Raw genomic sequence first — 20,239 nt, forward strand, 5'->3', positions numbered from 1 at the left:
CACCATAAGGCTAATGAAGATGGAATGAATCTCTCTGAGTTGGAGGGATTGTTCTTCAGTCTCTGACCATCACAAAGGTGGAAAATGGAATGAATCTGTCTCTCAATTCCTGGCTGTGTTTATCCCAGTTTATATGCTCTACATTGAATATAAACCAATCATTATATCACTAGGAAACCATTATTTGTTGTAAGATTAAATCAATCATGCTGAATTTAGAGAACTATTAATCACCATGCTAAAATATATAACCATTGTCTTAACAATTCCACTTAGCACCTTATAAGAATCTTTGTTTCAGAATTCTGGCCCATAACAGTTGTTGTCACACTGGTTTTTGTTTGTTTTTGTTTTTTGTTTGTTTGTTTTGTTTGTTTGTTTGGGTTTTTTTGGTTTGTTTATTTTTTTGTTTTTGCTGCTGCATGCCTATAGTATTCACTAATTAGTTATTTTTAACAACTGTTGTAAGAATCTAGAGAAATAAATATTTCCCTAAATAATTCTTTGTCTCCATTCCAAAAATTTTTGTATCTTATCTCATTGTTGTCATGTTCTTTAATGAAATTAGAGATTGTTTCTATCATTATTTTTTTAACCCAGTTTTTCTTTAGGACTAGACTTTCTTTTTAGTTTCCTATTAATTTTTAATCTCTGTTTTCACTGTTTGTTGAATGTAATTTTTATTGCTTTTTGAACTAAAAAGAATGCAAATAATATTTCTGGTTTTTTTACATTTGATTTTGAGGTTTTTACACCCTATTACATGGTCTTTATTTGTGTAGTCACCAAGTGCTGCTGCTCAGAAAATTTAAAAAAAAGTTATATCCCTTTCTTTTCTCATTTACTTTTTGCAGAATGTCTATCATATGTAACTAACTTTTCTAATATTCTATGTATCTTCTTAGTTTCTTTCTTGCTTTATTTCTCTTCTTTTGATTGGACATATCATGTTCTGAGAGTACTGTGGTGAATATATTCAATAAAGTTAAACCTGGTATGTATTCTGAGAATAATCAGTTTATTAATAATAATGCATTTAATTATTTTTTAAAAAAGGGTCAGATTGACCACTTCAGTAATACCAATGACCTCAATGAAAAGTGGAGATTCTTTTTTATTGACATGAAGGAATGGGATGGGTAATCTCTTTTGGGAGACATTACATTTGGGTGTAGCTAGCCATTTTTCTTTCTGATAATTAAGGAATGTTAATTGTTTTATTAAGATTCAGTGACCCTACAACCAAGACTGCTGTTCTTTTGGAGGAGATCAAGCCTCTAATTGCATTAGGATGGGCAAAGACAGCTGACCTGTCTTTGGGGCATGGCACCATGTTTAGCTGGTTTGGCTTAAAGAAAAAAAGCAGATATCTCAGGGGCTAAATGAATAAAAGATAATAACATTTTTCAACCATTTCTTTAATGTAACTACATTTCTGAGACAAGGAAAGGTAGATACCACTAATAATTATAAAAATTAATATAGCATAAAACCCATTATATTATAGAAGCAATACGAAGAAGTAAAAACTTTTTTTTTTAATTTCTTCTTGTAACATTTTCATAACCTTCCTGAACTTTTTTTCCTTCTTTTTCTTTCAGAGGTTCTCCTTTCCTAGTTTCTGGTTAATAGTAACTTTGCCATAAATTCTTTAGACTGAGTTACTGAAATGCAGTTAAGTGCACATTTTATAAAGACTTATGAACTTTGATCCTTTTATACATAGCAATAATATATTTTGTCAGTAGTTCCTAATTATTCACACAAATCTTCACAAAACTTGTACCTGTCTTTTTAAAATCACATTTGCTTCTTTTCCCGACGAAACCTTCATATGGTTCCTTTATTCCTATTTGTCACATATTATATTGAAGCAGATGTCAAACATTTTGTTATATAATGCAAAGTACTAATTTTTTAATTACATAAGTAATAATTCAATTAAGATGAATGCCTGGATATTTCCTTGAGATTCTTGGACACAATTATGAATTCTTTATGCCTGTGTATACTTCATCAGGAGTATAGTAATTAATTTTTATTGATAAATTATTAGGAGAACTCTTGATATTTCTGCAAAAACACACTTTTTTCAGAATGACAATGTACATCCATTTAGAATTAAATATAAAAGGAAATTTAATATTTTTGTATTAATCAAGATTACAGACAAAGAGAAGGGGCTACTTTGATGCATTATTAATTCTTACCTAGAACTGAAATAATCTTTTTTATAGCTTTTTATTTACAAGATATATGCATAGGTAATTTTTCAACATTGACAGTTGCAAAACCTTTTGTTCCAATTTTTACTCTCCTTCCCCCCACCATCTACCCCTGATGGTAGGTAGACCAATACATGTTAAATATGTTAAAGCATATGTTAAATACAATATATGTATACATGTCCATACAATTATTTTGCTGCACAAAAAGAATTGGACTTTGAAATACTGTACAATTACCCTGTGAAGGAAATAAAAAAGCAGCACATAAAAATGGAGGGATTGGGAATTCCACGTACTCACCTATATAACCCTGAATTCTTTCGCTGGATGGACCTGGTTCAATTTATTACTATTCTTTTGGAACTGATTTGGTTCATCTCATTGTTGAAGAGGGCCAATGTCCATCAGAATTGATCATCAGATAGTATTGTTTTTGAAGTATATATTGATCTCTTGGTCCTGCTCATTTCATTCAGCATCAGTTCATGTAAGTCTCTCCAGGCCTTTCTGAAATCATCCTGTTGGTCATTTCTTACAGAAGAATAATATTCCATAACATTCATATGCCATAATTTACCCAACCATTCTCTAATTGATGGGCATCCATTCAGTTTCCAGTTTCTGGTCACCACAAAGAGGGCTGCCACAAACATTCTTGCACAAACAGGTCCCTTTCCCTTCTTTAATATCTCTTTGGGATATTATCCCAGTAGAAACACTGCTGGATCAAACGGTATGCACAGTTTGATAACTGTTTGAGCATAGTTCCAAATCATTCTCCAGAATGGCTGGATATGTTCACCATTCCATTAATAATGTAAAACTGAAATAATCTTGAGAAAGACTTGAGTCAGCTTAAGCCTAATAATTTTCTTCTTTCTTTACTGGCTTGATTTCTTTTCTGATTGTGTCTAGTAAAAAAAAATGTTAAATAAGGAGATATCATGAGACATTCACTCCATCACAGCTATGTATGTAACTTTAAGAAAGAGATCTTGGTTTTTGATTTAAATTCTTTATTGTTCTAGGTGAAGAATTCACAGTATCCAATCATTGTACATATTCACATTTCCTCATTCTCCCTAACCATTCTGTCTTTCAAGAAAATCACTTCCCAAGAGTACCTCCTTCAGTGTACCTCAGACCCATAAAATGATTATTTAAATCTTGATCTTGCTACTACCCATAAATGTTTCATCTCCATATTCAGAAATTCTGAAATAACTTTATTGCACCCTAAGTTATTAATTTTTCAACTTTTTCTCTCCCTTGCTTATAAAACTCAAATTTTCATCTGCATGATGACTTCCCTTGACTCCTCAGTTTTCTCTCACTTTATCTCCATCTTCACTAGCTCCTTTTTCTTCTTTCTCCTATCTTGGTCCCTTGGTGAACCAATTCAACTCTATGCTATACTTTTATTTCTCACTAGACATATTTGTGATTACACCCTGCTAAGTTTTATTCTTCAATTACTTTTGTCATTTATCATCTTAATTCTATATATATCTTCTACTTAATAAAAGTGGAGAAAATCACATAGCAGTTTTGATAGATTCCACTACAAATTTATTCTACAAAACACCTACTAGTTCCTTGCTACTACTAGACAATTTATTTCTCTTCTCAACTCACTATCTCTTTCTTCTCAACAGGTCTTCTAACCATCTTTACCTCTTATCAAACTCCCTGTGACTTTCTGCTTTTCATCTCTTTGATATGAAATTTTTGTCTCATAGTTTATATAAGGAGAGATAGAGACAGACAGAGAGAAGAGGGAGAAAGACAGACAGAAAGTGCATTCCCTCTTGTACATTTCCTGTCACTGAGAGATCTTCTGTTATCTCCTCTGCCACCATCACAATGATAAAATTATTTTATTTCATCCTGTCACTTCTTATATATCCACCCTCTCTGTCATCTCCACTCTGTTACTTTTAAGCTTATAACCAACTATCATCACATTTTCCCCTATCTTCCCATCCTAAAAATTTTTTTCACTTGATTATTCCATCCCTGCTATTCCATGTATTGTCATTATAGCTAAACTTCTAGAAAAATCAGGTTATATAACATATCTTCACTACTTTCTCATCTCTTATTAACCCTTTAAAATCTGATTTCTGAGTTATCATTTCATCTAAATTGTCACCAAAGCTTTTTGTTTGTTTGTTTTCTTTGCCTGTTGCCTCTTCACTAGATTATAAACTCGTTGAGAGAAGAGACTGTATTTTCCTTCTTTGTTATATTAGTGATTCATACACTATATAATACTTAGCAATAATTTAATAAATATGTATTGATTCAAAGCAAAAATCTGAAATTTGAGCATCTAGCTTTCTATCATTTATGTTTTACAACCAGATCAGCTTCAATGCCTAGAAAAATGAAAAATTAACTTTTAGTAATAATCTTTGAAATACAATGAATCAGTAATGTCAACCTGAAATTGTTTTTCAAATAATAACCACTTTAAAAGTAACCTATGATCACTGCCTTTTTTACAGTTCCTAAAATCAACTAGGGTTAAGTTGAAGAAAAAAGTAAATATTTTAGAAAACAGCGTGAAGAATGTAGTAGGAAATGGAAATAAAGATAAAATAAGGATTAAAATCAAGGAACCCAATATTTTCTAATATAGATGTCTGGAATTACAGAAGATGTTATTTTCTTTCTGCTGAACAATCTTCTCTGAAAGAAATGAATCTATGAATTCTTAATCCCAGTGTATAATGATATTAGGACTTAGCAGTCTGTCATCATACTCATGGGTTCCACAGAGCTAAGTATTTTACTAATAGCTCAGGAATTATTTTTTTAACTTCATCAAATAATATATTAGTTTTTATTTTTATTTTATTTTGCTTTTCGTGTTCCTTTGAGTAATCAAGCTAAGCAGACAGCTTCCTTTTTCATATTTTTCCTTAACAATAACTCATAGCCAAAATATGATAATGCATATTATGATAACTGTATAAATGTCCTGAGATTGACTGAGAAAACAATTCTCTCATATATAAATCATTATCACTGAGATTATTATTTCAAAAATGATGTATAGTAACATTATAGAAAATCAGATCATATGATTTCTTGAAACCTTTGTGATGTTGATGTTGCTTTTTACATTTACAAGAACATTAAAAAAGTCATTTAATATTAATTAGAACTTGTTTTCCTCTGGAGATATCTAAAACACAAAGACTTAGCTGTTTTTATATGTAAACAAATCAGAACAAATTATACTTCCAAAGAGGAATGCCTGACAAGATTTCATAGCTGTTTTGACTCAGATATTCTTTTTCTTGACTGCATTTTTAAGGGAACCTTGTCTTCTAATATGAAGTGACATAATTAACACATTATATGCCCTAGAATATTTTATTAAATTCAATTGAATGAAAGACATTGATCAAGTGATACTTTGAACTAATACTTCTATAATAATATAATTATCATGTAATGAAAATATAATGAAAACATACATGCTATGAATTTTTAAAATGAACAATAAAATGGGAAAATCACAGAGGTTCCCGATAGAAATTAACTTAGGGGTTTTCTAGGACAGTTCCTCATTTTATAATTAAAGAACCTCAAAGTTAAGCCTCAAAGAAATTAAATTAATTTCTACAAATTACACAGGCATTAAATTGTCAATAACTCTATTTTTATATATAATATGGTACTTATATTGAAAATGATCTTGTATTAATAATGTTGATGTTTGCAAAACACTTTATATATGACAAAGTAATCTGGGATGAATTTATTGAATCTTCCAATAAAAATAGATGAAGCTACCATATGGAATACTTACCTAATGGGGTTGTATTGAAGAAAGTGCATTTTCTAAACATTAAACTAATGTGCAAATACATTTGTGAATGTGTGTATATGAGATTTTTTAGTGGTGCACACAATATTCACATTAATTAGGTTCTAAAGTCATATAATCCAAAGATTATTGGGCAAATACATAGACTATGAAGAGAAAAGCTATTGAAGAACATAATAACTGAAAATAAGATTTGTCTTTCTGGAATAAAGCTAAAAATAAAAGAAATGTTGGGTTCTTGGCAGGAATGGAATAAACCTTAAGTTATTATTATTTTTTTTTAATTCACCATGCCAACTTACAAAAGAAGCTCAAGAGGCTTTGAGAGAAGTTGAAATGGCTTTATCCAATGTGGTTGAATCACTCAAAAACCCTTGAAAATATCAGTTTTTGCTACACAAGAGGCACCCAAAGCAGTCCTTCATCAAGGAGACAATGTAACAGACTGTGGGAACCTCCCAGAACAAAGCCTTATTCCTTATCCAGTGCTTGTGCCTAGAATTTTTATTAAAAGCCATTAAGGTAGCAGTACAATTATGTGGGATAAGACTTAACAAGATATACACTTTTATACAAATGCACAAATTAATGTATGTTATGAAACCATCCCAGAGTGGCAAATTTTATTGGCTACAGTGCCAAAACTTACACAAGGGTCTCCCTTAAACATAACCAGACTATTACATAATTGACAATGGATTGTTGAAGAAAAGGCTTCTAAAGTTCCTCTTAAAGAACCAACTATCTTTACACATGCATCCAAACATAACATTTGTGCTGTATACTCTTGTGTCTTAACTATAAAGAGAATAATCAGAACTCCTTTTCAGTCCACTCAGCAGAATGAATTGTATGCAAGCATTCTAACTCTTGCTTATTATCCAGGAGATATAAATATAATATCTGATTCAGCCTATTCAGTAAGTGTGATACAAAAGAATTGCCACAGTCCAAATAAAAGTTGTATTCTCTAATATATATCAGCTCTTTAAGGAACTTCAAGAGCAAGTGAGAAAACTTCCAGGTAAGATTTATATCTTACTTGTCCACTCTCATAGTGGACTTTCAGGTCCTATTATTGATGGTAATGCAAAGGCAGATAGCCTCCTAACTATATTGGCCAATACTCCTTTATTTCAAGAAGCCCACAAATCTCATTCTAAATATCATCAGACTCCTCGAGCTTTACGTTTATAATTTGGAAGAACAAGATAAGTAGCTAGGAGCATAGTAAATGTCTGTCCAACTAGCCATCCTTCCCATGCTTTTACATTTCCTCCAGGGAAGAACCCTCATGATTTGAGACCCAGTGAAATTTGGCAAATGGATGTGATCCATTATAAATCTTTGGATCATCTACCTTTTATCCATGTTGTAGTAGGCATCGTTTTAGGAATTACTTTTGCAATAACAGCATTGAAAGAGACAGCCCGAGTGGTCACTGAATTCCTTATACAAGCATTTGCAATTATGGGTGTGTCACAAACAATTAAAACAGATAATGGACCTGTACATACTTCTAAACATTTTGCACACTTTTGTGCACAGTATAAGATTTTACACACCACTGTCATACCTTTTAATCCTCAAGGACAGACAATAGTAGAGAGGAGAAATGGAGACATTAAGACATTCCTCCAAAAACAAAAGAAAGAAGGGACACAGGTAACCCTAGAGAACTTCAAAATTTAGCTCTTTATAATTTAACTTCTTGATTTTTGACAAAGATGCACTAGCTCCAGCAGACAGGTTTTTAAACCCACATGAAGGGCAATGTCCAGTGCAAGTAGGTCCACTATCTTTACATAATTGCCACTTGATGTGAAGAGATCCAGATAGGGGTGAATGGAAGGGACCAGACTGGTTAACTGTTCAGGGGAGAGGGTTTACTTCTATCTCTATAGAAGGAGAAGGAATTAGGTGGGTGCCAACAAGCTGTATTCACCTTGTCCATTGGAGAGAGATGGAGAAGACCTTTGAAACAAAGGAGACCCAAGAAACATCGGGTGGTTCCATCGCTGATTGTGCCCACCACTGAAAGACATGACAGTTATGGCAATTGTCTCATGGACATCAAAAATTGTTAATAAAACTGTTGCAGGAATTGAAAACCATTAGGAATCTTGGAGTCTCTGAGACATGATAAGACTGCTGCAAGACTTCAAAATCTGCAGGAATCATTAGATTCCCTAACACATAAAAAGACTGGTGCAGGACTTCAAAAACTTGCAGGAATCATGGAAAATAGATTGGTTTTGGACTATCTTGTTAGGTTCTTACTAAGTGCTAATAAGATAATGAGATATTAGGTTCTTACTAAGTGCTAAGTTGATACTTGACAATTCTTTAGTTCTGGCCTTTCCTGGGGAAGAGCTTGCATGCTTAGGAGGAGCAAGTTCATTGGTTGAAGTACTTCTTCCAAGAAGCCCTTGCATTATCCCATGCCCATTCTCTGGGAGGATAAAGAGGGCAGCTCTGGAGGAAATAGGGAGTCTCTGCTCTAGACCAGACTTGTGGCAGCTCTCTGCAGGAAGGGAAATCACTTCTCTGGACGAGAGTTAACGGCAACTGTCTGGAGACAACAGTTCTCTACAGGAAGAAGAATCTGTCTGAGAGATTTGAGTTGACATAGCAGATCTCCTCCCAGAGAGCGATCAGCAGCTTCTGGAGACAACAGCACATTACACTATCTCTTGGATGCTGAAGGAGGTGTTTGTGTGGTTGTTATTTACATACCCTCCTTCTAGGACTTCTGGAAACCTTTTACAATATCATGTTGATTCATATTGTTTATTATATCATTATTTGCATGTACAATTCATGTTTTTATACCACATTGAGCCTTTACCAGCTCCTTTGACTCATTTAGTTTTTTTTTAAGAATTTGGATGCTAAACCATTTAGTGCATATATGCTTAATATTGAGATTTCTTCATTTTCTATTTTATTTTGTAGCAAAAATGCCTTATTATCTCTTGTAATATCTATTTTTAATTTTATTTATAACTTATGATTGCTGCCCTTCCTTTTTTTAAACTTTAGCTGATGAATAAGATTCTGCTGCAACCTAACCTTTACTATATATATATTTGTGTCTCTGCTTCAAGTGTGTTTCTGATAAACAATCTATTTTACTATTCTGGTTTTAAATCCACTTACTATTAATTTCCATTTTATGGGTTATTTCATCACAGTCTTCTTTACAGTTATGGTTACTAGCTTTGTACTTCTATTTCTTTGCACTTTTTATGCTTCTTTTTTTCTTATTTCACTTGCTTTCTCATTAAAAGTTTTTTTTTTTTTTTCTGACTATTGCCTTCCCAGTTTCCCCCTCTCTTCTATCAGTCACCTTTTCTCTTATCTATCTCTTCCCTTACTTTCCTGTAGGTTAAGATAGATTTCTATACCCAACTGATTGTTTATGTTTATTCCCATTTTGAGACAATTCATATGAGAGTATCAAGCATCACATGATACCCATTGTAAATGGGTGTAAATGTGTAAATGTGTGTGTGCATCTGTGTGTGTGTGTGTGTGTGTGTGTGTGTGTGTCAGTGAGGGTGTGTGGGTGTGGGTGTGTGTATGTCTTTTATGGGACATAATTTACCTGACTCTACTTCTCTCTTCACTAATTTTTTCAATCATCTTTTTTTTTTTTTTTTTTTTTTACTTACTGCTTAATTTCATCATTATCATCATCATCATCATCATTATTTTGGATATCAATCTATAAGAGTCAATGTATACTCACTGTCTATGTATTTTCTTTCTAAATGCATGACTTTATTAGTTGTTAGCTTCCCAGTTGCCCAGTTCTGTTATTTAAAGAATTATTTTATTCATTGAGATTCTGTACCTCTTCTTTATTTTGTCCATTCTACTTTTAAAGAAGTTATTTTTGTCAGTGGATTTTTGTGTCTCTTTTGCCATTTGGCCAATTTCCCTGCCACCTCCCCCCCGAAAATGTTATTTTGAGTCTTAATTTTTGAATTACTTACCATACTAACCAAGCTCTAGGCTTTTTACCCCACAATAAAAACTGTGACCCAGAAGTGTGCATGGGTAATGCAACAAAATATTACTCCCACTAACAGCAAAAAGGTCTTTTCTAATATAATTCTAGACAGTAGTCCAACTTCCTTACCATCTTTTGATTGAAAACTTAGTAAGCCATTGCCACTGATTCAATTCACTCCACAAAGGTTTGCTGCTAATTGATGGGGTGTGGCCTGAACTGGCACAGTCTGTGCTAGACAACACTGCAATCAAATCTTAATCAAATAGTCCTTTCAAGATCATCTTTTTATTTTTTAAAGTTTACTCAGAGAACTTTATTTGATAAAATGTTACAAAAGTCAGGTGATTTTATTGTCTCTAGACATTTTTAACAGGGGTGATTCTTCAGTGTACATGGAGAAACTTTTCATTTGGATGTTCTATAAAACAAATTATAAAATAGAATAAAACTTGCCCATAGGTGCTGCTTTGTCAAGGTCAGCACTTACACATGAAAATGTGAAGTTATCCCAGGTTTAGTATTATTCCCAAATAGCAAATTGAGGTTTCTCCAGAAAGATACTTCAAAGCAAATATTTTAAGGAAGAACAGATTAAGTTATTATGAAGATACTTCAGGGAACTATCTTTAAGTTTTCCCATATTTTAAACCTACTATGTACAATATTTTTACATATTCCAAAGAAGCACCACAGCATGTAAGCAGACATCTATACAGTAACATTATCCTGGCTCAGCTATAGTATGCCATCTGAAAATAAAGAAAATATCTAAGCAGAACAGGCTGACATTGAAATATAGATTTTTTTTTTTGGACATCTAGTCACAGCTTGAACCTTTCCTAAAAATGTTCAGTTAAACTAGTCATCAACAAAAGGTCACCAAATGAGTCAAGATATTGGGGAGCCATTAGAAGAGATGTTTTTTGTTTTTATTTTATGTTTCTTTCCTCAGCCATCTGTGATCTTTAATCTCATGCTGCTTCCATGGAATGAGCCCCGGAGACAGGTTACCAAAACCTGAGTTTCCAAGCAGAGATCTAGCAACTTTGTAAATGAAATATATGGAATTCCTAAGCTTTAAATTGCCAGTGCATTTCTTTTCAAGGCTTTGCTTGGCTATTTGTTGACTAGAAAACTAAAGCAAAATTTGTAGATGAAATCTACTTTTGCTAGAGGCAAATTGGGGTAGTGAGAAAATACTACATTTAAAAAAATGAAGAGAAAGATCTTCAAAGAAAGAGTTTTTTGGCCTATGACTATTTCATATGCAAACTAGTAGCCATAGGAAAATACAGCTGAAAATTTGTAGTTTATGAACTCAAAGAGGCTTTTGATTTCCAGTTTCCAGTATCAAATCAGTAGCAAAATGTAAGATTTTCCATAAAGATAAAAAGTATTTCTTAAAAAAAAAAGACAAAAACATGATTATTAAAATTTTTGTTTTTAGACTTTTGAACAGTAAAAAGTTTTTTTGTTTGTTTGTTTGTTTGTTTGTTTGTTTGTTTGTTTCATTTATTGAGGTTTGTTTTATTTCATATTTCCACTGTAAGAAGTTTCCTTCAAAACAAGTTATATTGGAAATGTAGTATGTTTTCTAGAGACCCAAATTGGGGGTGCCAAAAATATACTTTTCAGATTAGGTCTCTGTAGGATCTAGGGACCAGACTTGTTCTTAGTGGAGGAGAAAGAAGGCAGGAGACTCAAGAGGATGGTCAAAGATGGAGTGTCTATTTCAAGTCCTCTCAGCCCTAAAAAAAATCTTAGTATGATTACATCATTACAGCACATTAAGCATGTGCCAACTAGAGAACCATTACATCATCACAGCACAGTACAATTGCTAACTATAAGCACCTTGCTATTGATATGTAAATGCCTTCTTTACTATAAGTATCCCTTGATTCAAGTAGAACACAGGTGGTCAGGCCCGTCTTGACTTCTCAGGAAAGGTGAGAGCACCAAAGGGTGATGGGGAGCTGAGCCAGACATTGTCAGAAGGTCCCCTCTGGGCTGAAGGGTCTTATACCTTATGCACCATTATCTTTGGCCCTCTACAGGCAAAAACAAGATTATACAATGATCAATTCTGATGGACTTGGTTCTCTTCAACAATGAGATGACTCAAATCAGTTCTAATTGCAGTAATGAAGAGAATAAGCTATACCAGAGAGAGAACTATGGGAAATGAGTGTGAACTATAACACAGCATTTCCACTCTATCTGTTATTGTTTGATTACATTCTTGTTTTCCTTCTCAGATTTTTTTTCTTTCTTTCTAGATCTGATTTTTCTTGTATAGCAAGGTAACTATATAAATATGTATACATATATTGTACTTTACATATACTTTAACATATTTAACATGTATTGCACTACCTGCTACCTAGGGGAGGGGATGGGGAGAAGGAGGGGAAAAGTTAGAACAGAAGATTTTACAAGGGTTGATGTTGAAAAATTACCCATGCATATGGTTTGTAAATAAAAAAGTATAATAATAAAAAATAAAAATAAAAATTGGTGGAGATTTTGGTGGTCTCATTAAAGTAAAAACAACAACAAAAACAAGTCGTACATAAACATATAAACAGGTTGCTGTCTTAGGGAGCTGAAGATCCCGAGAGCTTGCTTTAAATTAGTGCATTGCAATTAGTAAGAATGAAGCCATTTATTTCTGTTAACTCTTCACCCTTTAAGCTTAGAATCTTCCAGAACATGATTACCCTCTTTGGAAAAAAATCCTTTTTGGGTATCATCTATTCCAAAAAACAAGCAAGAGACTGTCTTAGTAATGAGAGGCATTTTGAAGTAGATGTGCTATCTCATCTTGGAGAATCCTTCAGAGTTTTGGGGGACTCAGAACAAAATTGCTTCTTTACAAGTTTCCTGCTAGTGCTTTCTTCATTATGTTTTTGTTGCAAATGATGTAAAGTGCAAAGATCCTCAATCATTTATTGTAGTGGCACTTCTAGAAAGACAAGCTTAAAATATTCCCATAGCTAAGATTGCCCTTAATAGGTGAAAACAGCAGCAGTTTCCCCTCATACTGGGTAAACTATCAGACTGCAGATGGCCACAAGAGCTTGTGGCACATCCAATTTAGTCTGGGTTGCTTTCTCAAGTCCCCAAGACTGCCCATCACTCCAGAATATCCACGATGCTGAAAGTGTCCCACTTACTAAAGCCTCTCTGAAGCCCTCAAAATCCCAAGGAGGTATTGTGTTTGATGGAACCCTGATTTTGTATTGATTCTGTCATTTCAGAATTTGTTTTGAGGTCTTGTTTGAAAGTTATTTGGAGGGAATTTTGGAGAACTCATTTGAGTCCCTACTTTTGCTTTGCCATCTTACCTCACTCTTGCCAGAAAAATTATGAACATTTTGAATTGAAAATGCTATTCTGGATAAAAGGATGTTTCTGTGGTCAGGATGATGAAATAAAGTATATTGGATGAGACCTAGATAGCCAACTGTCCCCCAAAAAGTTCCATGATAATTATATGGAGGCCCAATGAAAAATAAATTTCTATTAGAGTTCAAAAGAATTCAACTACTGAAACTCTAAAGTTGTTTTAGCAACATGTTTCAATGCATATAAATAAATAAATAAATATATATATATATATATATATATAAAAAACACACACACACACACACACACATATATATATATACATGGACATATCAAATATACATATATAATAATGTGCTTCTAATATATGTATGATATGTATGCATTACATGTTTATGCATATACATATATGTATATGTGTGCATGTGTGTTTGCATAAATATTACAGTTCCACTTTCCATCTACAAGCCTTACTGTTTTCAACTTCATGGAACAAGATGCCCGTGCCAGGAAAAAAAAAAAAATCATCTCTTGAGAGAAATGATTATTCATTAAAAATACTTTGGGAAGATAAGTTTTGCCCCTTTTTCTAAAGTCCTCATTCCAAGGCTCTGCCTCTGAAGGATAGAACTGATGATAGTAGAACGAATTTGCATTTTCCTTAATATAAGTAGAGTCTGATTACTTTCCTCAGAAATATGTATCCTGTCAAGGGCATATAAATGTCGAGTAGGTTATATGAATGATCTTTGACATTTGAGTGTGTCACTGGCCTTTAAAAAAATAATATGCTGGCATTAATAAAAATGATTAAATACCCCAAAACTATACCTTTCCAGTTTTTTAAACATCATACTTTTAAATTTTTATTACATTGTGCTAAGCCCTTGATATCACTTCCTTTAACCTCTTCTCTCTTCTGTTTGGAGGGTGAAGAAGTGGAGCACCAAACTTTATCCAATGCCTTCCTTTATAAAGATCAGTACCTGAAATATCAGCTCACTGCATTTCTTGTCTACTTTGCTCTTTGGTAATTGCTGGGTGTCCTCCTCCTTTTATGTATTGTCTATTCCAATAAAACAACAATTTCCTTGTCAGAACATGTCTTACTTTTCATTAAGTGTATGCTCATTGCTTTCTACTGGGCTTGGCATATATACTAAATATTTATTGGGTTGCAAGCAAAAGTAATGACATTATTTTTATTCTTTTTTATTTTTTATTTTTTCCTGTTTTTTTTTTTATTAAACCTTTTTTATTTTCAAAACATATGCATGGATAATTTGTCAACATTAACCCAACAAAATCTTGAGTTCAAATTTTCTTCCCTTCCCCTTACCACTTCCCCTAGATGTCAAATAATGCAATATATGTTAAAAATGGTAAAAATATGTGTTAAATCCAATATATGTGTGTGTATATATATATATATATATATATATATATATATATTTATACAATTATCTCCCTGCAGAAGAAAAATTAAATCAAAAAGAAAAAAAAATAGAAAGAAAATAAAACAAACAGCAACAAAAAGAGTGAGAATGTTATGTTGTGATTCACATTCAATTCCCAAAGTCCTCTCTCTGCTTGTAGATGGCTCTCTTAATGATAAGATCATTGGAAATGGTCTAAATCATTGTAAAATCATGTTGCTGTCTTGTACAATGATGTCCTGGTTCTGCTCATTCATCAAGCTTCAGTTCATGTAAATCTTTCTGAAATCATCCTGCTGATCATTTCTTACAGAAAAATAGTACTCTACAACATTCTTATACCATAACTTATTCAGGCATTCTCCAACTGATGGGCATCCACTTAGATTCCAGTTTCTTACCACTATAAAAAGGGCTCCAAATAACTTAGTTAACAATTTTAGAATTTTTCCTAATAGTGTAATTGTTTTCCTTAAATGTTTCCCTTTCATTTTAGGTAGAAACCAAGATAATTCTTAAAATTGAGATAAAATATATTTTAAAATTGACAACTTTAGTTAATGAGATTCCCTAAATTCTAATTAATTGTTCCAAACAAACTGAATTGCCATTTTGTCATTCTCAATTCACACAAATCATTTCTCTTTTGTGAGCCAGAAAAGGGGTTTAAGGTGCCAGTTTTTACTTACAGAGTCCTTAAAAGTCTGATTGTAAAAACCCAAAGAGAGGCCTTCATTAAGTTGAATTTGCCTCCAAATTACTTTACATATGCATGTAGAAATCATTCATTTTAACTTTGGCATTTTTACATTGGTCACATCTAAAAACCATAAAGTTATGAACTACTCTATTTCTAGCCAATACCAAATTTTCTATTTTGTGATCAATAAAATGATCTCTAATTCTTCTTTGGTTACAAATTCCTTCCTCCTCCACAAGTCTGAGAGATAAACTATCCTATGTTCCTCTAATTTATTTATTATCTTGTTCTTTATACTTAAATCATGAACCCATTTTGATCTAATCTTGGTATATAATATTAAGTGTGGGTCCATGCCTAATTTCTGCCATACATATTTCCAGTTTTCCGAGTAGTTTTTATGAATAGATATATATTTTATGAATAGATATGAATAGATTGTCTCTCTCCCTGTCCTTGTTGGCTCTTATATACCCTGTTATAAGTGCATCATCATAGGTGTCAATCTTGCAGAATTATATTAAGTACTAAGTACATGTAAACTGGATAACCATTGTCTTATCAATTCCACTGAGTTAATACCTTCTTTCAAGTATACTTCTCCAAAGTTCTGCCTTTTACATATCAGTAAACATTCACCATCTGAATTTTCAAGAGGAATGTCCCTCAAGCCTGGACTCTCAGACTTCAGCCTGAGAGCACTTACATGACAGGATAAAGCATCCTTAGATGCATTTGACAACTGATTGTGTGGTAATAATTTCATCTGATAGCCAGACTCAGGAATAATCAGGTGAGAAATAAAGAAATAGAACTGTCAAACTAAGTCAGAAAGATCCCACTTTGAGCAGAGGCTAAGGTTGACCTCCTAGTTCTTGCCAGATAAGATGTCTACTTATGACAATTCAGAAAGGCATCCTTCTGACTACCTCATAGCATTTCTCTTGAATGGTGGGTTACTTACTTAATAATCAGGCAATCAAATTCAAAACACAAAAGAATATCAGTTAGAGTCCCAAGAAATTTTGTCTCTAATTGCAAATTTTACTAAATGCAGTTTAGGGTTAAATATCTTATTTTTAAAAATATACCAGGACTTACACACATAAGATGTTACTTAACATGTTTTATATGTTTAAACTTATCCTGGTGCAAAGGATCAATCATTAAAACAGCATGTAGATTCTTAGTAAGCACAGTATTTGTTTAGAAACTATAAATATCTAAAAAGGCACATTTCTCAGGGCAGATGACCTTGCTTACCTTGATGTTTTCAAGAAATATGGCAATTAAAAATTAAGAGAAGCTGACAGAGACTTCAGGGAATGGGCTGACTTTGCTGTTGCCCACCCCAAATATTCTTAATGTTTTCATGGGTTGTGTTGTTGGATACCTTTCCCCACTCTGTGAAGAGGGATAAAAGTATTTGCATAATTCATACTTGGAGGTGAATTGATAAAGCTTTCAACTAATCCCTCTTGTTCCATACACAGTAATTACTAATTTTAGGTTTAACATGATAACAATAACTCCAAATAACTTAGTTAACAATTTTAGAATTTTTCCTAATAGGGAAATTGTTTTTCCTTAAATGTTTCCCTTTCGTTTTAGGTAGAAACCAACACAATTCTTAAAATTGAGATAGAATAGATTTTAAAATTGACAACTTTAGTTAATGAGATTCCTTAAATTCTAATTAATTGTTCCAGACAAACTGAATTGCCATTTTGTCATTTTCAATTCACACAAATCATTTCTTTTTTGTGAGCCAGAAAAGGGGTTTAAAATGCCAGTTTTTACTGACAAGGTCCTTAAAAGTCTGACTGTAAATAACCCAAAGAGAGGCCTTCATTAAGTTGAATTTGCTTCCAAATTACTTTACATATGCACATAGAAATCATTTATTTCAACTTTGGCATTGTACATTGGTCACATCTAAAAATCATAAATATTTATCAACTATGAAGCAGTTATATCCAATAAAACAATTAACATTCATATAGTATTTTATGCTTAGCACTTTTGTAATCATTATTATTTTTCTTTATAAATCGAAAAACTGGCAGAGATAAAATAATTTGCCATAAATTACATACATAAAATACATATCCAAAACTGAAACAGAGAATGTCAGGCTTACCAAATGCTGAGAGTAACTGACTTTTTCACCTCACCCTGCCATGCTGGGTAGTGCCAGGAGCCCCTGGATTCTTCCCAGGCAGTTGCTAGACAGAAACTGCTGAAAGCTGGGGTTACTGGTGCCAAAATCTCCTTTGATGGTAGTTTCAAGAGCTAAAGGAATGGTAACCAATGGACTTTACCCCCACTTTCCCAAAATTGGGTTGGGGAGATGTTTGGGCAAGGTTGTGTGAGGTCTCCATGGCTGTTGCTGCTTCCCCTATTTCTACAGGTGAGGCAAAATTTGAATTTCCTACAGTTCTTTAGCATTCTCTTTTTTTAATGTGATCTGAAATAGAGCAGTTAGCAAACAAAGAGACATGGGCTATATTGATCTTGTTAGCAATCTCCAGAACTGAAGTACACTCAGGACTCCAGAGAGTGGAATAGAGAGGGTCCCTTAATACTTTCTGGGGTGTTTTCCTAAAGGAGCAGAAGGAGACCCGGTACAAGATAGGAGTCAAAGAAGGATTATCAAAAACTTGCTATTTGCCTAGTTTGTTTGTTATTTTCTTTCAGAATGGGGTAAATTCATGGAATTAACCCCAGTGTTTCAGGAATTTTTCTATAATTTAAAATGACTAATTGCTAAACTTCCTAATTATTGCTCTCAAAACTTTGAGAATCTATTAAGATATTATTTTAATTTTCATTAGCTAACTTTATTTTTGTAGCCCCAGCTGAAGTCCACAGAAAAAAAAGTTAGGCTTTTTCCCTTTCTAAGGTAGGACTCAAGCATGTAAATCCCAGCATTCAAACTACAGCATAGATGTTTTCTTCTGGGTGGTTGCATTTTAAATCTTTCCAGGCAACAAAATCTAGCTCACAGAATAAATATGATACAGACATTCTGTACAAAGATGCAGACATAGAAAAAAATGACATGAAAAAGGATTGTCTTTTCTTTGCTAAAAGCCATAAAATTTCTTTGCCAAAAGCCACCCTATAGTACTTTATCTCCTCTGGCATACCTGAGAAATTGTGAAGGTGGCAAATATTCCTTAGGAACTTTGCTGAAAGTTTCAAGAATTTCCCAAGTCTGGGCATGCCCAGTCAAGAAAAACTTGCTGAGCATGAAGTTCACAATAATCCAGACAAGCCTTCTTTCAGTTGCTTGGGGTATCCCAATTATAGGAGTGAGGGAGGAAAAAAGGGGGGGATTACCTTGATTTTAATTGAAAAGGAAGAAATCAAGCCAGAGGAAGTCAGACTCTCTCCATACTGGGCCACCAAATGTTAAGCTTCAGAAGGGACCCCAAAAGGTTGGGGGTCACAGACCAGTGTTTCATAGTATATCAAAAGATTTTGCAGGCTTAAACCCTTAACCATGTCAAGGGGCAATGTTTCTTTCTTTCTTTCTTTCTTTCTTTCTTTCTTTCTTTCTTTCTTTCTTTCTTTCTTTCTTTCTTTCTTTCTTTCTTTCTTTCTTTCTTTCTTTCTTTTTTTTTTTTTTTTGTAATTGTAATAGGCTAAGTTCCAAAAGTATTTAGCAAAGAACCAGGAGCAAGGAGACAAATTTATCTAGTTTTTCATGTTATTGATATGATAATTTTATGGCCTAGAGCTAGAACTGAGGAGTAGCCTTGGGAATTTGATTATCACTAAGGACAGGAGACTTTAGCATCATTGACATATTGTTAGAACAGAAGCACTCTAAGGTCAAAAGACCATAAAATTGTTGCTAATTTACTTTAGAAACCATATCATATTACTCTGACAGATTTCAAGGCATGCTGAGGTAGTACTTATTCGAACCAGTTCCCTGGTAATTTATGTTAGTGATTGTCAAATATTCGAACAAAATTAAATGTTTGTTAATCAGTAAATGAACTTACAAAAACCAAACATTTAATTCATCATAGCAAGAGGATCTCAAAGAGGAGAGACACTGTGGATAATTTTTTTTTCATTTGATCAAAGTTTCTTTGCCTGAGTTGTCCAATATTTTTCACAAATTAAGCGCCTGAAGAGTGGCATTTTAGTACCCTAGAAGAGTCAAGTCTTAAAATGGTCTCAATATCTTAAAACAAAAACAAAAACAAAAACAAACAAACAAAAAAAACAACAACTAACTTTGATGGTGGAATGAATTAGGATATTGCTTCCTTCAAAAAAGGTATATAAAAAGGCAGGGAAATTAGATCATTTGACTTGTCACTTAACAAGGTAAAAGACTCCAAAAATTCACAACCCAGGACTTCTTGAGAATAAAGATAGAATGTGATGCAGTATTGCATTTGAGTCAATTAGAATTAGTGAAATAGGTACTTTTGTCAATTATTTTTAACTGTTTTGTAATGTTTGAGAGTGAACACTGTTTAGTTGTCATTTAATCTCTCTGGGCCTCAGTAGTGTAATTTGTAAAATGTGATTGCTTACAGTTCTAAATATATGTGATTCTGTAAAGCAATCACCAGAAATTATAGTATGCATATTTTTGTATTAAATTTTTTTTATTAAGAAATTTGGGATTCAGAGTTTATCAAAATTGAC

At 33.0% G+C, this 20,239-nt stretch overlaps 1 pseudogene; it reads right to left on the reverse strand.

Moving 5' to 3' along the window:
• Nucleotides 1-4,571: 4,571 nt before the first annotated feature.
• LOC141561923 (uncharacterized protein CLBA1-like) lies at nucleotides 4,572-17,949 on the reverse strand (annotated as a pseudogene).
• Between the last annotated feature and the right edge of the window lie 2,290 nt (nucleotides 17,950-20,239).

Source organism: Sminthopsis crassicaudata, chromosome 3 (genome assembly GCF_048593235.1).
Source record: "Sminthopsis crassicaudata isolate SCR6 chromosome 3, ASM4859323v1, whole genome shotgun sequence".
In the NCBI taxonomy this organism is placed as follows: domain Eukaryota; kingdom Metazoa; phylum Chordata; class Mammalia; order Dasyuromorphia; family Dasyuridae; genus Sminthopsis; species Sminthopsis crassicaudata.